Genomic DNA, 18598 nt, shown 5'->3' on the forward strand with positions numbered 1-18598 from the left:
GGAGGAGGAAGAAAAAGAAGGAGGAGGAAGAAAAAGAAGGAGGAGGAAGAAAAAGAAGGAGGAGGAAGAAAAAGAAGGAGGAGGAAGAAAAAGAAGGAAAAAAAAGAAAGAAAAGAAAAAGAAGAAAAAAAAAAAAAAAAGAAAGGAAGAAAAAAGTAATAGAGAATTTCTCCTGAGAGCAAGAAGCAAAGAAAGGTGGGACTCCATGACTCACCAATGATGACTGCACTGAATAGCTTTGTGATTACAGAGGCAGTTTAACAACTGGCTTAAGGCCAAAAGATCAAAATTTGCCTTCATCATTTGTCTCGCCAGTTGCTTTCAGGGCAGGAGTTGGTGGAAATTTATCCACATCATCATTAACACTGCTCTCCCATTAAGAGTTTCCACTAATTTGTGGTAAGCCACTGGCCAAGAGCCGGGACAACACAGGCCAGACACAAATGCCAATAAAACAATCTGGTGCATAAAGCCACGGTCCTACAGCACAGCTATGGCATGGCCCCGCAGCCAGTCCCACATCTCATTACCCCCATCAGCCAGAGACAGAGCCAGCCTAACGAATGCTGAATATTAATGGCTAACGAGCTAATGAATGCAATTAGCGCTAATTCAGTGACATTCAGATAGAAGATGCTGAGGATTTGAAAACATTATACTTACATTAATGTATCCTGACACACTGACAATTTAGAGGATGGTTTCTATTAGCCTGTGAGTTTGCAAAGGGAAACCTCCACCTCCTCTTTCTCCTGCGATTCTCTCCTCTTTAATCCTTTTTCCAAGCATCCCAGGGACTGTGCAGATCAACCACCATAAACAGGCAATTCCTACTCCCTGCCACAGCTCTCTGTGATGGGCAGTGCCTATGTGCAGCTGAAAGAGGGTTTTTTCCTCATAGATCCCTTTTCTTTGCAGGCTCTTTTCGGTGTCTGCTCCCTTGCTCAGCTGCTCAGCATACTGCATTCAATTTTGATAGCTACTGCTTAGTGGTGCAAAGAAACCTCACTGGTGCCACGCCAATGATAGCTCAATCTCTCCCACCTCCACAGCTCTTCCCCCAACGTCTCTGCTTCCCTCCCAGCGTCTGGAAAGGAGAGCTCCGCAGCGTGGGAGAGAGGAGACTCGACTGCACACACCACGGCGCTGCAGCAGCCAGAGCTGCGCACCCACCGCGGAGGTGCAGAACCAGACCCTGCTCTGGCAGCACCTGGAGCTGACTGCCTGCAGCTCCCACAAGCCAGAGCCTAACAACTCGCGGGTGGCAAGCTGCCTTCCTGGGAGGACATGGCTCCCCAGGGCCTGGGGACAGGATGCTGCCCACTACTAAGCTGGAAGGCACTGCTGTCCACAGTGCAGCCTTTTACCTGACACAGCAGTGGTGCTTGAATGAAAGAGGTGGCACTACAGAACCTCTTGCTCCAAGGGTTTGATGGCACTTCCAATCTGCAATCAGGGGAAGAGAGTATGAAACTGGAGTCAAGCTGGGACAATGAAACATTTATACATTTAAGCTGGACACAAATTTGTTCAGCCCTATCACATTCAGGCTAGTGAGAGGATTCTTGCTCTCCTGTTTTAGATTTCTCAAGTCAGTATGTCGAAGACAATTCAACATCTTGAGCCCACTTTGATATTTTACACCTAAGAGTTACCCAAGAAGGTGCAGTGGATATGTCCTTTGTAACAGCCTAACAGGGCACTTGCCATGCCTAAGCATTTTTTTTACAGAGCACAGGTTGAGAACCAATACTAAGTATGAAACAGATGAAGCAGAGGCAGTGTCCCTTTCCAATACTGGAGTTCTCTTGGAGCAATCTGGTAGATTGGGAGCTGCACAAGGAAGTGTGCACATGAGAGGGGCATCCACTGTGGCAGCTGTGCTGTACCTGGCCCTTATAGATGGGCTGATGCCCACAGCACTTCTCTTGCAGGGGCCCGGCAGCTGTAGTGGATTTTTCCAGCTGTTTTGACGTTCCTCCAGGCTGTGGCACTTCTGTCTCTTTGCTGCCGAGGACAGTACCAGGTCTCTGGGCCCTATACCTGACCAGCCACAGAGCTGTTGAGAAAGCCTGGGCTCAAACACGTGTGTACGGTAAAGAGGAGAGGCAGTGAAACTCGGATGGATTAAGGACAGGATCCACAGAGCTATCAAGTACCTTGTCCTTGCAAACATTACACTGTTGCCTAATCGCATGGGACCCAAGGCTCCTTTTTTCTCACCACACATGAATGTTCAGTCAGCTCACTTTTATATGCTTAAAATCTGTTCATAAATAAGCTCAGACACTTCAGGACTCTGAAATCCAGAGGGATGAGGTAAATTCCCTGTGTCTAACCCAAAAACACACCTGAGAGTCACAAAGCATCTTTGTGCATCCTATGTAAATGGCCTATCAAGAGTTTCCCCTGGAAGCCCATAGTGCAGCAGACCTTGAGCCAGAATTCCCCATGTCCCATGTAAGTACCAAAATATAGCTGTTTCCATCCTGTATTTCTGCAACTGCACATCCCAAACCCACCGTGACCAAACCAGCTCCCTGCCTAGATTTCTATCAAGCGTGGAGATTCAGACGATTAGGACCTCTCTACCACCAGCCAGCTGGGAACGAAACACGATCAAGCCAAAAATAACCTGATGCTCAGGCAGTAAAAACAATTAGCACTCAGCCACCACAGCAGCAGAATGCGGCGGCTGCTCCCGCTCCGTCTGGCACAGTCTGTACCCCTAAGCAACAGGGAGACTTCAGATTTCTCACCTGTAACAAGCCAGGTACACAGGACTTCATTCCCACATAAACACCAGCCCTTTCAGCACAGAAGGCTCTTTGAAATACCAGCAGGAAGCATGTCTTGACAAAGGTTCATCCCCAGCCCTGCCACGGCTCCTTAAGCAACTCTAAAAGTCACAGGGAGACTGTGTTATCCCTAGGGAATACCTACAAACCGAGGCAGCAGATTTCCTGCTCCTACACACAATGAAGATGCAAAGCAAGATCCTTAGGTCAAAGGGCATCTTCACTAGGTGCCTCCAGATCATCCCCCAAACCATCTCCAACACACCAAGAGCCTCAGGTACATCTAAAACTCACTGTTCAGGCTGAGCACATCTCATGGCCAACCTCCAGTGCTGTTTGTGAGAGGTGCAAAGCTGCCCATGACCACAAAGCCCCCACGTGCAATGCAGTGGCACCCAGTGCCTACAGCAGCTCTGGCAACCTCAAATGTAATGGATGGGACCAGCATCACTCCTCAACAGGGGACAGTGAGTCCTCTGCAGACTGCTGGGGAGGAAGGAGTTAACTTGTGTTGCCTATTCAGTCGCCACTTCTGGAAAAAAAGGACATCCAAAGTCTGCTCAGCCTTTTCCAAGCATCCTCTCCTCCATCTGCTTCAGGGTTACTTTAGCCCAAGCAGGCTCAGCCCCTGCACCTTCCTCCCCACTCCTCCTCTCCTGCCCCCGAGCTCCCCGTGGCTGTACAAACATCCTGCCCCAAGAAGAACCACTGCTGGCTGTATCCCATAGCATCTGGGAGGTACGGCCCATCTCCAGAATTTTATTGCCCATAGGTTTCAGATTTCCTTTTGCAGAGACCACAGGAAAGTTTTCTGTCTGTGTCACAGGATGTGTTATACAGCAATCAAAACCTGTAAAGTGCTTAGTTTCCGCAGAACACGATAAAAAAGCTCTGTTGCTCTGCTAGTTTCTCAAATGGGAGCTATAATTAAACACAGCAACCTCGCTCCTGCCGGCCTGCCAAGCACCACCTGCAGCAACTCGCTGACCCCTCCACGCGAGCCTGGGCAGCAGCTCAGGGGAGAAATGCTTGTTTGGCTCTTGCAGCAGCTGTGACATGCTGCATGTGCTTGGGCAGGTGTCCTGCACAGCTGCGGTGTCCAGCATGGTACACAGGGCTCCCCACGGTGCTCAGCCCCCACCGTGGGGGCTCAGGGGGCTACTGCCACAGGTGACAAACAGACTTCACCCTACATGTGCCACACGCGTGCACTCACACCCCATCTGCAAGCCTGGCCACGCTACCCTGCCTTCTCAAGTAGCCCACCCCTGGCTGCTGAGGTGTGTTTCGGCTACAAATAGAAAGGATGCAAGGTACAAGCACAACGATGTGCAACAGCTGCTCCAGCAGCTCTCATCTATGTTAATTACATGAAAGTCCACCCCCTGCATCATCCTCCTCTCTGCCACCGAGACTCTCAGCCCAGCCAGCCACAGCAATCCATTGCCCCAAAGCTGCCCTCGTTCTCCTCCTCAAAGACTCTGGCTGCCACCTCCCCACCCAGTCCCTCACTGTCGCAACAGATGGCCACAACCAAGCACTTAAGATTCCCAGGAAGCTGGGAGGATGGAGAGAGAGAGAGGGAGGGAGGGAAGCAGGAGATATTAGGATCGGGTGCTGTTTTTCTTTTAGGGCATTATAAGAGGAGAATTCCTCTTTGATTCCCAGCTGCCTTAGACAGGTGTTTGTGAGAGACAGCCCCAGAAGCTTAACAGGCCATCTGTCCTGCAGATGATTTCTACAGGGAAACATTAGAAGGAAAAATAAAACCCATATGCACACACACAGAAACACAAAAGAAAAAAAACCAAACCAAGTAAATCAACCCTTGCTACTGAAAAAGAGCAGCTTAAAAAGCTAGGAAAGCCCTTCAACCAAACAGGGTAATACAGGTCAGTTTTACAGAAAACATGATGCAACTGCATTTCATCTCCTTTGCCTTGCACCTGAGGCATAATAGAGGCTCAAGCAAACTCTATGGGAGGAGCAGGGAGGAGTTCATGCACATGGTGCTCATCCACAACATCGCTGGACACTGAACCTTCACAGTGACGTGGGCCTTCTTGGCACCTCTTTCCCCAACAACCTCAAACACCCCCAAATTTTCTTTCAACTGTGCCTCCAAGTACCTGACAAGAGACTTTCATAAATGTTCCAGGAAGCCAATGCTCTTTATTCTCAACAATTCCCTGCACCTCTGTCCTTTTCCAGAACACAAAAGAAAATCATTAAGAAACTACAATTTGGGACATTAAGTCCCTTGAGCCACATACAGGCACAACATCCATCTGTATACTGTCACTGAAATAGTGATTTCAAAGCCATTCTCGATGGATTCCCTCCCCAAAGACAATAATCTACACCTCCAGCAACATTAGTTCTCTATTTGCAATCCTGGAACTTACTCAGCACAATGCAACCACTGGGATTTATACACTCTCAACATGTCTACAACCATGAAATGGAAGATGAAATGAGTCTGTTCCACTCCAGCACCACAAAAGCAGATTCCCAACCAGTTTCATGGGCCAATTTGCAATTCCAGCCTGAGAACAACTCCTGCAGGACACCCCAGTAGCATCAGAGTATTTTCTTCCATTTGTGTACAAAACAAAGAGTTTCTCATCTCCATAGTATGTCATGATATGACCAGATGTGCAGTCTAGGCAAACACAATAGGGAGGAAAAAGGGCAGACGAATAAATTTGCATTAAGCAGGAAGATTGCTTTTTGTTCTAGCCAGGATATTTCCTGAGTCCCAGGCAGATAGGCACTCACAGGACTCACACCTCTAATTGTACAAGCAATAAAATTTCCTTCTATGACACAGAAGTTCTGTAAATCAGGCCCAATATGAAATGGCCCAAGTAACTATCAGTAAACAGCTGTTGTTAACAACTCTGTTATAGAGCATTTCCCATATGGATGGTTATATCCACATCCTGGATAAAATAACAAAAGTTTATTATTTAGGTAAATACATTTAATTTATAAACAGTAAGTTATATATTAATAAATTAAACCAACATCAATGTACATATATACATATAAATATATGTATTTGTGCATGAACATATGTATATAAATATATATATATATATACACACACACACAAATGAGAGACATGGGCTGATTTGGGTGGACTAGCTTTGGGTCCCTCTGCACAATCTCTTGACGGGCTAGTAAAGAGAATTCAGACTACCAGACCAACCAAGTATGTTGGCATTCACCCATATTTTGGTCTCAAGGGTGAGAGGAGCAGCTTGTCCCAGACTCCTTCCTGGGAGATGACGTTTAGGGCCCAACTCCTGCTTCTAGGTCAACCATTTACTGCCCTAAAGACTGATACCACCTGCGATCTCTCAGCCCTGGACTAACACCTACACACCACTCAGACCCATCACTGCAGCTTGGGAACACCTTCTCCCATCTTCCCTGAACAATTTGCCAATATTTCCTGTTCATTCATACACAATTAGAAAGAACTCTGGGTTTACTGCTCCCTCATGGCTCCTTAGACGTGAAATAAGTCCAGACATGTAGACAGGCTCAGGAAGTTGCTTAGCAAAAACATGATGGAGAAGGCCTCGCAACAAAACACATACTTCAAATACTTGGTAGCCTATCCCAACATGGCAAAAATCTCCCTCTGACACCTTAGCAGTTTCTATAGCAACAGGTTACTGCTAAAAATGTCAGATGCAAAATTCCTCATGTTGGGCAAACAGGAGCTAGGAGGACAGATTTAGAAGAGGAAAACTTCTAAATAGCTGCTGCCAGAGCTAGCACAGACTCTGCTAATTCACAAGTCAGCGGCGAAACAACTTGAAAGAAACTTCTAGCAACCCACTAGAGGGGGAACACATGGAACACAGGGACATGTCTGTGGAGCACTGTTCCACAGCATCCCTCAGAACCAGGAGGAGCCACAAGTATCTCCCTCTCCTGCAACAAGGCACTTGAAAATGAAACCAGCTGTTTTTAGGAACAGAACTGTGGTACAGCACGCAGAGTAGGAAGTCTGAAAGCCAAACTATTAGATTATAGGTTTGGCAGTACTGCTGCTCCTTTCATAAAACCAAGACTGGGTCATTAAACCTCTGAGACCTTAGCTTTCCCAGACGTATGTGAAAAGTAAATCTACCACGGAAGTTGACACAGCTCATGGGCAGCAGGTGAGAGACATCTTACAAGCAGTGGCCCAGCCACTGTACCCCACCAGTGCCAGGTTGTGACACCTCAGCCTGCTCTGTGGACTCCTGTGCAGCACTTAGTTCATTACACACTACGTGTCAGAGGCAGAAATGCCTTTCCTGTCCTGACTAACAACCAGCTTAGCATGACATCGTTTTTTCCTGTCTTTCTTCATTCACTGCTGGTGAGAGAAAGCACTGTGGAAACCTTGGGGTGAACCTCACATGGATACTACTGCCCTCACGCACCAGAAACTCTCAGAAGGTTCTCGTGGTCAGATTAAACCCAGATGCAGAAAATCAAAGCAGCTACAGCTCAGCAGAGAGCTGCACAGGGGAGGAAGGCGGAAGGAAGGCCACCACACCAACAACAAGTGACTGCATTTGCCAGTGTGGTTCTCAAGTCAGAGTCTTGAGGAACCCACAGGCTTTCCCCACGAACACAGCACCCACCCCTCTGGAACTCACCCACCTGACTCTGCTTTATGCGCTGCTGAGTCAGGGGAAAACTGCACTCACCCATGTATGTGGATGTGCACATGTTTGTTTATGCATGAGCTGTCAAGCCCCGAATTATGCACAGATCAACAAGGCTCTCTGAATTCCCCGACTGTGAAGTGCGTGACATTTAATCTGAGCCTTCCTTTTGGATTTCATATCATGCATTATCAACAATGGCTATTCAGCACACAAGTACCCTTTAGAAAGCTTTCATCAGAAAAAGGAACTCATATAAAGGATACTGAAAGAGACAACGTCTCTGATGCATGACAGGTTCTCCAGCTTCCACAAAAGTGTATGTGTACTGTGAGGAGCATGCACAGTGTCAGTCTGCCTGCAGCCCAGAGTAAAAGCGCTTCATGGGTGGAGAAAACAGAGTTTGGAAGCATCAACTATAACTTGAATCTGTACATCTCCTTACCTCCCTCTTTTAGGCTCCCTTGGAAATAGGCAGGGTGAGCCAACCCCCAGCAGTGTCCATTTTAGGACACAAGATGCATTATCCCCTGCAGTGGTTCACCGTTTTTCAAACACCACAGGAGGAGCCTAGATGATGAGCAAGACTAGGCTTTCGACTGCTTTTATAAGGATGGCAGTGAACTTTTCACTACTTGTTCCTAGGCAAACCTTGTATCACTTTTGCCCAACCCACGGCAGGAAGATGATGAAAAAATGGGGATTATGAACAAACTAGACAACAACATGCAAGGAAAGGGGATGGAGATGCTATGTCCTATAGTCACAGCTACAGAGGACTCACCCACATCATCCTAAGGAACAAAAGCAGGATTTCTCTTTTTCATAGCAGAGAGGAGGTAAAGGGATGGACACCGGTATGTGGCATAAACAGCCTTGGTGACAAAGGGTATCTGAGAACTGAGAGGAGCTCTCTTTCTGTCTTGCCTGGCACATGCAAGAGAAGTCTTGGGAAAAAAATTATAAAGGTAGTTCTTCCTCCTACTTTTGTCTGATTCCTCTACCCAGGGAAAAGGAGGCAACAGAGAGATTCAGGCAGCCAAATGATAGCAGCATCAGTGCTGACAAATCAAGGTCTCAAGTAACCATGGAAAACGCAACATTGCCAGATGTCCCATCTCTACTATCAAGGGTTGTTTAAGGACCTTCCCTTCTTTTTCAGTTTTAAGTCTCAGACACTTGGGTACAACAAGTCCCAGTAATATCAGGATCATCCATCAGGACTCTGTGTGTGTATACACACACACGGTGCTGTGCTACTGTGCCTGTGTATATATACATCCATCCTCAGACATACAGCACAGCCTCCTGCTTGGAAGAGCTCATGACACAGAAGTGTCGGGTTTTAGTCAACACCTTCCCCATTACCTTTAGCTGTAAGGTCATTTCCATGCAGCCAGGGCTCTGGGGTTTTCAGGTTGGCCTCTTCTCCTCCGTCTTCTTTGACTAATGACAGGCAGTCAGTTTGCATGGTGATGTGATGCAAGGAATAAACTGGCTGGAGGGGATAAGCTCAACTGCTTTACTATTCCTCCATCCATCAACCCTCAATGCATCCTACTTGTCCAGAGATTTAAACAGAGGACTTTGTCACAGTTCATGGAAGAGATTGGAAGAATTCCTGATGGGTTTTTGCCAGCAGACAAGAACATATTCATACACCCCAGGTTGCACTGGGCAAAGCAGTAGGGTGGAAGGATGCACCAGAGGTTCCTGCTGTTCAGAAGCACAGCAGATCTCTGGTCAGCACTCAGAGAGACTCCAGCAGCAATGCTGACATTAAAGTCAGCTAACATTTACTCTCACTTTACCATGAAAACAACCTGGGAAAACACAGATGGATGGTCTAAATCTTTGGTCCTGTTCAGTGCAACCTTTGACTTCTGGCAGATTTCTGCTTTCTGTGGAGTAATGTTTGGATGCTCTTTATTGCTATTAAGCAGCTTGTTCAAGAAACTTTTCTTCCTAGGCCACAAAGAAAATGCAGCTGAAAAGCTAGTACCATCCAGCTCCCCTGGATTCAGTATTGTGGTTTTTGAATTTCCCTCTCCTCTCTACAAGGAGGCAGCTCATGTTTCCATGTACTTGGAATATACCAAACAACTACCACAAATGGCATGCCAGGCAGCTAAAATACATGTCCATCAGAAAGACTAAGAGGGACTTAAAACCATGGACCTTTAAGACATCTTGTTTCTTCAGAAAATAGCCTGCTTCCTGGAGCTCTGGCTATGACCGGCAGTACAGCCCTCCGTTTCCACAGCACAGGCCTTCCTGAGGACTCCATACAGCACAGCAGTGTCTGCACCCAGGCTGTGCTCCAGCATTGCCCCCACAGCTCTCACAGCTTTGCAGCAGCACAGAACAGGGCACTAGTGAGCCTGCTGCCTGGCTGGGTGCATGCCACGCTCAGCAAGGCAGGGACAGCCAGCCAGGAAGGCTGAACTAAAGGCACCTTCTTGGCTCTCAGGAAGGATAAGAAGCACAGATGTCCTTGGGAAACTGCTCTTTGTCACTTCTATCTCCATCTACAGCAGTCCTAGCTGGAAGCCCAGAAAGAAACTGAAGCACCCAACAAGGGCTGGGATTATTTTAAGGTGCGGCAGTGGAATTCCTGGAACAACATCTGCTGGCTAAAAGAGCTTCTCAAGTCTTTAAATGACCATAAACATCTGACACCAGAGGTTTGTGTTTCACTCGTAAGGAGGCACCGCTACAAAAAGTGCTTCTGCTGCCATCATGGGTTACTGAATGAACGGGTTCTCAGACAAAAACACCGTCTGAGTCGCCCATGGAGTTTCCTGAAGACTTGTGGGTTTTCTCTGTAGGTCTCTTTTTTGGCTGCTGACACACACTCAAACTGTTTACTTTCTCAACCCAGGCAGGATGTAGCTAAAAACAAGCGGGTTGCAAGCCTCTGTGCGCTGCTCTATCTGCACCTGCCCCTCTGGGCCACACAGTCGAAGTGCTGCTGCCTCATTTTAGTATGAAAAGGAGGGAATCCTCTCTGGTTTGCAGCAGCAGGCAGCTCCAAAGGGGACTGCACACTAATCTCCCTCTAAAATACAGAATCCCTTCAAACAAATAATTAGGTGGCCAGTGTTATCTGACACTCCTATGTGTGCATCTCCCGCTACACCAACTTATCCTGTAATACCACTCCTCAGGAGACCGGACTACTGAACCATGGATTTATTCCTAACTGCTTTTCTCCCCATGCTCTCCTCTGGGCCTTTGACTTAATTTATGTTAATCCAAATCCCTAACAAAAACATCTAGGAAACTCTGTATCAATGGAGCCAGCTACCAGTCCCTATGCTTAGGCTCCTGATTGTGGCCCCTTAGGTTCAGGAAGTGAGCACACGGTTCCTGACCATCAGCATCACCAGAAGCCGCTCAACCTTCAGCACTAAACCTGGCTACGATGGTTTTGATAATTTCCCTGTTCTGGTGATGGATCCCTCCTCCCCATAATGGCAACAGCAGTCATATCAATTTGGAGTAGAGCTTTCTTACAGACACTGGTGCTTGATTTTGCCCTGTAAGATGAGCTGGGTAAGGGTCCAACCAAATTCCGGCATAAATGAGTCAGGTACAGCCTAGGCAAGAGCTGGCCCATCAAAAGCAATGTGCAAATATGCTCAAGAACATCCTACTTTGCATACAGAGGGATAGAAGGACATTTACAGATTTAGGTAATTGGAACATATACCCACTGCACAGAATGAGGATGGTAGACTTATGCACGTTGTGAAACCCAGAAGGAAAGTTTGCTGCTGGGGTTTCACCAGAGCCCTGGGAGGCAGAGCTGTGGGGCCAGCACTGTGTGGTGAGCCTTCCAGTAAAAGCTTGTGCATCTCCAAGCCTCTTCCTCTCCATATGTCATCCGGGGTCAGCCACACTCATCAGCACCACAGATGGGCACTGAAACACACGGAGATGCATTAAGCCTTGCAGAATGACACAGAGCTTCACAAACGGAAGAAGCCCAAGAAGGCCAGAGAGCCATTTATCACTTGTCAGCTATTGAGAGTATCTTTGGTTATAGCTGGGTTTCTTTTTTAACATCTTTTAGCTTCTTGAACAAGACCTTTTCGAACGTGGAGTGAACTCATGCTAGCCTGTGATCTCCAGGACGGCACCAAACCCATATTTCCCAAGGGAAGGCAGAAAGCAGTGTGAACAGGGAACACCTGGTCACCCCTCAAGTGTTGTTTTTCCTGCCCTGGAAAAAATCCAAATCTATTTTGTGGCAGGCACTGGGTCTTTTCCTCCCGAGACTTATTTTCTCATTCCTACATCAAAAATACAAAACCCAGAAGATCTACGTTCCATAAATAATGTCCCAATAGTGCCAAGGTCACCAAGCCGTCCCCTCTGGCATCAGGCCAGAAGTCAAATATAAACAATCTCAACATCTTTCTGGTTCACGTGTGCTTTTATCCTGTGCCAAGGGAAAGCTTGCAGCCAAAAACACAGCACTCAGAAGACAGACCCCCACCTCAGGCACAACTCCACCCAGGTCAACATGCAGCCTCCTGGGCAGCCTGGAGGGAAGGCAGCCAATCCTGTCTGCATTAGAGGGAGATACTCTTCGTGTTCTGATGGCATTTAGCAGTTTTCATTAGAAATTTGGGGGCTTACTGCGTGAGGACCAAGCAAAAGCATGACACAGAACATTTCACAATCCAAACATCCCAAAGTTATATTTGTAACCAGCGTGTGGTACCATCCCTCCCAGCCCCTACTATTCAACATGTTGACCTTCAGAGAGCTGCAGGACAAGTGAACACCAGCTGCAGATGTACTCCTGGCATTTTGCACGCTTCAGCACTCAATGCTCAATGAGAACAATAGGAAAACATTTCCCTTTGGATCACACCCCAGCCTCCAAGCAGCTCCAAACAGACTGAAAACCTCAGGGGAGGGCATGTCTGTGGTTTATTCTCCAAGAGATCAATGAGCACCCCAAGCCTTGCCTTGCTGTGTGTCTCTGGAGATGCTCTTGTGTTCATATCTCTACAATAAAACCTCACTACAAGCCCGTAAGCAGAAAGGACCAACTTCTCTTCAGACTGTAGAGGAGACCTCACCCTCCCAGCCTCCTGGCTGGGACAACCACTTACCCAGGGAAGAGCTCCCTTCACCTTGCTCTGCATCACAGTTGAAGAACAAGAACACACACATACTAAGGGAACCAAGTCCCCCTTCTCCCAGATGCCATCAGTATCCCACCCCTCACTGCTGAGGGCACCAGGACACCACAGGTTCATGGTGTCCCTCACACTCTGCTGTGCATGCATCAGGTGTGTATTTATGCAACCTAGCTGAGAGAGGGCTAGTTGAGGTGCTTTCATGCTGAGTCTTAAGACGGTGTATATTTTGGGCTTTTGCCAAAACCTTTCTAAGAAAATTTCCTCCCTGGGCAGACACCCCTGCTTGAACTGCAACTACTATTTATTTGTTTAAAAATCACTTTCCTCATCCACAGGCCCTGAACGCCATTATTCAGCAGACTGCTCTCCTGAGATAGAGTTATGGAACAAGTTATTTATGCCAAGTCCAGAACAGCCAGTGCCCTTGCATGCTCTGTAGTTTCTCATGGTTCAGCTGTGTTAGCGGTACCCTAATATCAACACGGCTTTGGTTCCTGCCGGCATTTGTAACTCCCAGCCTTTGCAGACAGAGGGGAATAAATGGTACTCATTTAATCACTTGCAGCCCTGATTCTCAGGCAGCTGCAAGAGGGTCAGGTTCTCAGGTAAGAAAAAGGCGCGCTGAACTCCAACTCCAAGCGGCGCTGAGGCAGGACAAGGAGCAGGCGCTGAATAAGATGCTGCTTCTTGCTCTGCCTGGCTTTCTCAGTCGGAGCTGAACTCAACAGAGAAGCCTAATAGCTGCTGCTGCTGCTGCTCCTCTGGACGGAGCAGTGCACCTGCTCAGATGGGACAGCCAGACCCTGCAAGTGGCATAGCAGACCGCTCAGCACGCAGGAATGTGCAAGCTCTGGCGGGGATGCAGAGCCCGCTGAGAGCTGGCTTTCCTCACCTTGCCCTCTGATGGCAGGGAGTCTGTCGCGGCTCCCGCCCCCTATCCCCCCACCCCCACCCAGGCACCTCCCCGTCCACCACGGCCAAGCCCTCCTTGTAGCCAGGAGGGTACAAGGAGGTGTGTTCCCCAGCACACCTACAGGACAGCTTCCCACGGGGAGCACAGCTGTGCTACCTTCCCTTATCCCAACCCGACGCAACGCTCAGCCACCGAGGCTGACCCCCTAGCCTGTGCAGTGGTCAGGACTCAGCCTCCCCTTTCGGGCACCTGAAGTACTCATCTGGGGACCGTGGTCCTCCTGTGACGCTTCCCGAGCACGCGGAAAAGGATGGAGCACTTCCAGGAAAGAAGTGACATCGGACCTCTCTCTGCCTTAGAGTCGTGTAACAGCCAGGAGAAAGCCCTCGCCACAAAGCCACGGAACCGCCTGCGCATCACCTCGCAAGGCGGCACGGCTGCTGTCCCTCCAACGCTCGGAGTAACCTGCCACGCTCCCACCAGGATGCAACGCTCCACCTCCTCCTCCTCCACCCATCCCACCCGGATCGGGCACGGCCGGGACGAAGACGGTCCCATCGCAGCCATGCGCAGCTGGCACAAGGGCTGATCCCTCTCCTAAAGCCCCTGTACGTCCGTCCTTCCGTCGATCCATCCATCCCTCCCCCATCTGCGCTGACTGCGAGGGGACAGCGAGGGCCGGCTGCCAGCACGCACCGGGCTCCCGAGGGGCGCACGGCCGCGGGTCCGCGCCCCCGATCCCCGGGACCCCGAGGGGCGGCGGGGAAAGTCCGCGGCGCGGGGGGACCGCGCACAGCACTCACCGCCCTAGCGCAGCTCCCGGCGGCGGGGGACACTCCCGAGGGCTCGGCACGGTTGCCCCATGGGCAGAGCGGTCCGGGGGCGGCAGCGGCGCCGCGCAGCCCGCAGGCGGCCAGACTGAGCCCGGCCCCCGCGCGGCGCCGCCTTTACCGCGCCCGCCCGCCCCGCCCGCGCCGGCCCACGGCGGGCGGGACCCGCCACCGGCACCGGCACCGCCCGACGGGCCGGCCCCGCCGCCCGGCCCGGCCAGGAGCGCTGCCTTACCGGCGGGGTCCCGTGTGGCTGCCGTGCGGGTCACGCGTGGACCGCCTGCCACCGCGTCTTGGCGAGTGGGAACAAAGAGCGGCGTCCCGGAGCCGGGCTCCTGCGAGGGAAGGAGGGGCGGGGGCATCCATGGAAATAAACCCATGGGAGAAACAAAAGGCTCCTGTCCCAGCCGGCCCGTCGGAGAGCTGCCGGAGGGGGTCTCATCGCTTCGCGTCCGACGGGTTGGAGCTGCCGAGGGTCGGCAGCGAGACTGTCCCAGTCCTTCGCTGCGATACAAATGGGGCCTCGATGGTGCTGGCCACGGCCGCGTGGTTGCGAGGACTTGCTTTACGATTCCCTGAGAAAGGCAAAAGGGAATAAACGTGAGCGCAGGGGGACACGCTTAGTTTTTCCAGGTGGAGTGATGCAGGGGAAGAGCCTGGCTGCACAGAGAGCCTGGCCTGAGCCTGCCCTGGAGCGAGGCTCGCATCACCGGGTCCCTCCGGAAGGATGCTCGGAGACCAAGTCGGGCGTGCCGGCATTTTCGTGTTGCGCTTGTCTCGGAGCTGATAAGATTGTAACGAAAGAGAATGACAGCATGGTAAAGGGCAAACATCAGGGACTATTAGACACAGAAAGGTGGCAGACGAGCTGGCGGCGACTCTGCCCCTATCCCGATGCAACTCCTTTTTCCATGGGAGGTTTCTGGTGTGTTCATTTGACGCAGCTCGTTTCACGGGTCCAGTTTGAAGGTACTGAAGAGGACGATGTCTGCGTGAGGGAAAGGAAAAGGGAAGTACAGAGAGTGGGATCAGGTGGGAACCTTTGAAGTCACTTTAGCCTCATGGATAAACCCTAATGGAGAACCATATCCTCAGACGTGATGAGGTCATTGCAAACACAAGAGTATCCTTTGAGAAACTGAAGGTTTATCCACTGGGAGCTGGGCTGAAATGTATCATTTCACAGAGGCCAAGTAATGAATCTTTGGGAAACAGAACATTTCTTCAGAGGGAATATCTGACATTTCACTAAGCTGGTTTTGCTGCATAATGGGGGGAGGAAACGCTGATTTTTTAATTTTTTGTTTTGTTTTGTTTTTTGTTTTGTTTTAAATACAAGTTCTGAAACAAATTCAATCCTGCTTTGGAGCTAGTCAAACCTTTTACTGTGATAAAGTTCAAAATTTTGAGTGTGATTGTGCCAGAACATGTACAAGAGATGAACTATTATACATACTCCATCTGGGCTTTGTGGCATTGAAATATGATAATGAAATCCAAAAGCACACAGAACAAAATGAGAAGGCACAGCCGAAACAATCACGTTTTACATTATTGAGATGAAATAACTATGATATTGTCAAACAAGGAAAGTCAAAATATGTCATGCTGGCTTTTTTTGAAGAGAAATTTGCATTCAAGGAGATTTTTCAAAATTGTTTCAAAGATGTAAGAGCAGTTTTCCAAGGATAGCTCAGGCTGCTGCATCAGGGTAAGAGTTTCAGAAGTAGTAAACGTTTCTTTTCAATGTTCGTCATTCAAAAAGTTGTGTCGTCTGACGTCACAAGGGACTCTGGGGTTATTTCTGGCACGTAGAAATGTGCTTTTCAAAATATTACCCTCAGCCAAGATTTGAATTCATAAACAAGAGCCAGAGGCCTTCTGCAGCAATTGCATTGTTTGAGACTGCCTAGATCACCCACCCACCCACCCACCTTTTATTAATTCAGAAGCCTGTGTCCAGCTTTTGTCCTCCCTGCTGAGTGTTTCAATGGGAAGACAACTGTCACAGGATGTGTTTTCAGCTCTGCCCCTCTCCCCTTTCTCTTTGATGCTGTTGGTCAGAGCAGACCGTCACAGCACTAATACTGGTCTGTGTGACCACGTTTGATAAGTAACCTCAGGCTTTCAGGCACATTTTTTTCCCAGCTCCCCCAGCAACAGGCAGATGGATGAGTGCAGACAGATCTCTCCTGGCTCCTTGCAGGCAGGCATGGGGTGCGACACAGCTCACAAGGGGGATCAGCAGGAGGCACTTGTACAAGAAGATGTACAAAAGGCAGCAGCTGCTCTGCGGGAGGCTCTCACCTGCACCACGCTGCTGTATTACCCAGGCCCAAGCAGGCTTTAGTTTCCTTCACAGCAGCTTTAGTAAGCGTGCAGTGAAACCCTCGCTGAAGCGTCTTTAGCAGGCACCAGTGGCCTGGGGCTGACATTGACGTGCAGCGTTGCTCCGCAGCACCAAGGAAATCAAGTGACTCAGGTCACCAGCTCTCTCTGCCCCAGGAGCTTTGGCTGAGGCACTTAATCAGGCAGGACAGAGGGAAGGATGGAAAACAAGCTCCAAACTTCCTCCTGGACCTGGAGGAAGAAGTGTTTCAAACTAGAGTTGAGAGGGATGCAGGGAGGGGGCTGCACCTGCCCCTGGAATCCACACAATCCAGCCAGAGCCTGGTGTCTGAATGAAAGGGAAAAAGGTAAGGGAAAATTTGTGAACCATCCCTAAGGAATGTCCTGTGCTTGATAAGAGTCCATGGACAGAGACAGTGACTCACAGAGAGTGGGACACAAGGAGGTGGGGGCTCAAAGGTCCCAGGCAGCAGTGGGGAAGCGAGAGGTTGGTCCAGAGTCCCTCCCGAGGAGCGCTCATGAATATCTGGTGGAGGAGCATCTGTAAAGGAGAAGGGTCTAGCAGCCTCCCCCGCTGCGGGGGAGAGAGCCTTTTGTGTAGATCAAAGGCACAGCCGAGCCCTGTTTTTCATAGTCCTGAGCTGGAGAAACACCAGCCTGCTTTCTGCATCTCCAAATAGGACAGTTTGTTAAACACGATGCCTCTGAAATGTGCTAAGGCAGCTACATCAGTAGGATTTGTTATATGCAGTGCTGAACACATTAAAATACATTCTGAGAGGCTGCAAGGCAGGCTAGAGCACAGAGACTCGGTTCTGTTAGACTGTGTGTGGAGCAAGCCCCCGCAATGCTGACGGGGAGGATTTGGTTTTTCCTCAAGCAATGCTGAGTCTTAATTTTTCTCCCAGGTCAGCTGGAACCTTGGAGAGGGCAGATAAAGGCCGTGGGTGGCACTGCCCCCTGCTCCTCCCTGGAGGCCTGGCCCCTTCTGCCATCTGTGGGAGAGCCAAATCTGGGAATACCCATGGGGGGTGTGAGTGCGTGTGTCCTGTTTGTGAGGCAATGCACGGACAGCCAAGCGGGGGAACAGGCTGCTGTGAGGGGCCAGAGCTGGCAGTGGGGTGTGCTGCTTCCTCACATACCCCCTCCTGGGCCCCAGCAAGTGAAGGTGGTCCCTGTCCAAGGGGCTGGAGGCTGGAGCCATCTCCAAGCAAGCCCTTTGCCTACACAGCACCTGATGGGTGCAGACCTACTTTATATAGTTATGTTGCCAGGGGTCGGGTGGAAAGGGTTGGAGAGGACAGCACATCCCTCTGAGCCCGGGAAAGGGAGGCAGCAGGCTGGCATAGAAACAGCCAAAGTTATCAATACCCTGTAGATGTCTCTGGTTTTTTATTGGCATCTCTCGCAGCTCTAGCCAGCTGTCCCCTGGTGTCTGCCAGGTGTCACCCCAGCTCTGCAGGTCCTGCAATATAGCATGTCCCATTTGGGCTAGGATCACTTCTCATGAGGGGAACTAATTCTGCCCTTGAGGCTGGGCTGAGGCATGAAGGTGATGACAGGACACTTTCTTTTTCGGGAGCAAGACACAAGCTGCTTTGAGAGCAAGGCAGCCTTTTTTGTTTTGGAAGGGTAACACAGAGATCTGTGCAGGGTCTGTATCCCCAGGCTGCTCTTCGAAGGTGCTGCAGAGTCAGATGGACAGGCTTTCCAGGAAAAAAAATGGAACATGTTGTGAAAACTGTGCTTTCTGATCTGTGAAAAGTGGCAAGGCCTAGAAAGAGGAAAAAGTAGGTTCTGTATTGGCACAAACTTTTTGCTCTTCTTTCAAGGAAATCTCAAAAACTTTTTTCTGGTCAAGGCATTTTGATTTGGGGCCTGT

General features: G+C 49.7%; 1 protein-coding gene across 3 annotated transcripts in view; it reads right to left on the bottom strand.

The window, feature by feature from the left end:
• TP53I11 (tumor protein p53 inducible protein 11) overlaps window positions 1-14466 on the bottom strand; it is a 24553-nt gene extending 10087 nt beyond the window's left edge. The window contains exons 1-2 of one of the 3 annotated variants that reach the window (XM_015631123.3): window positions 14341-14466; window positions 1368-1446 (exon numbers count right to left, since the gene is read on the bottom strand). The gene's annotated coding sequence lies outside the window, so the exon portion shown is untranslated. Of the gene's footprint in view, window positions 1-663; window positions 1021-1367; window positions 1447-14340 lie in introns of those variants that run through there. The other 2 variants (XM_015631120.3, XM_015631121.3) reach the window with 2 other exon arrangements.
• Window positions 14467-18598: the final 4132 nt, after the last annotated feature.

Source organism: Parus major, chromosome 5 (assembly GCF_001522545.3).
Source record: "Parus major isolate Abel chromosome 5, Parus_major1.1, whole genome shotgun sequence".
NCBI classification, from domain to species: domain Eukaryota; kingdom Metazoa; phylum Chordata; class Aves; order Passeriformes; family Paridae; genus Parus; species Parus major.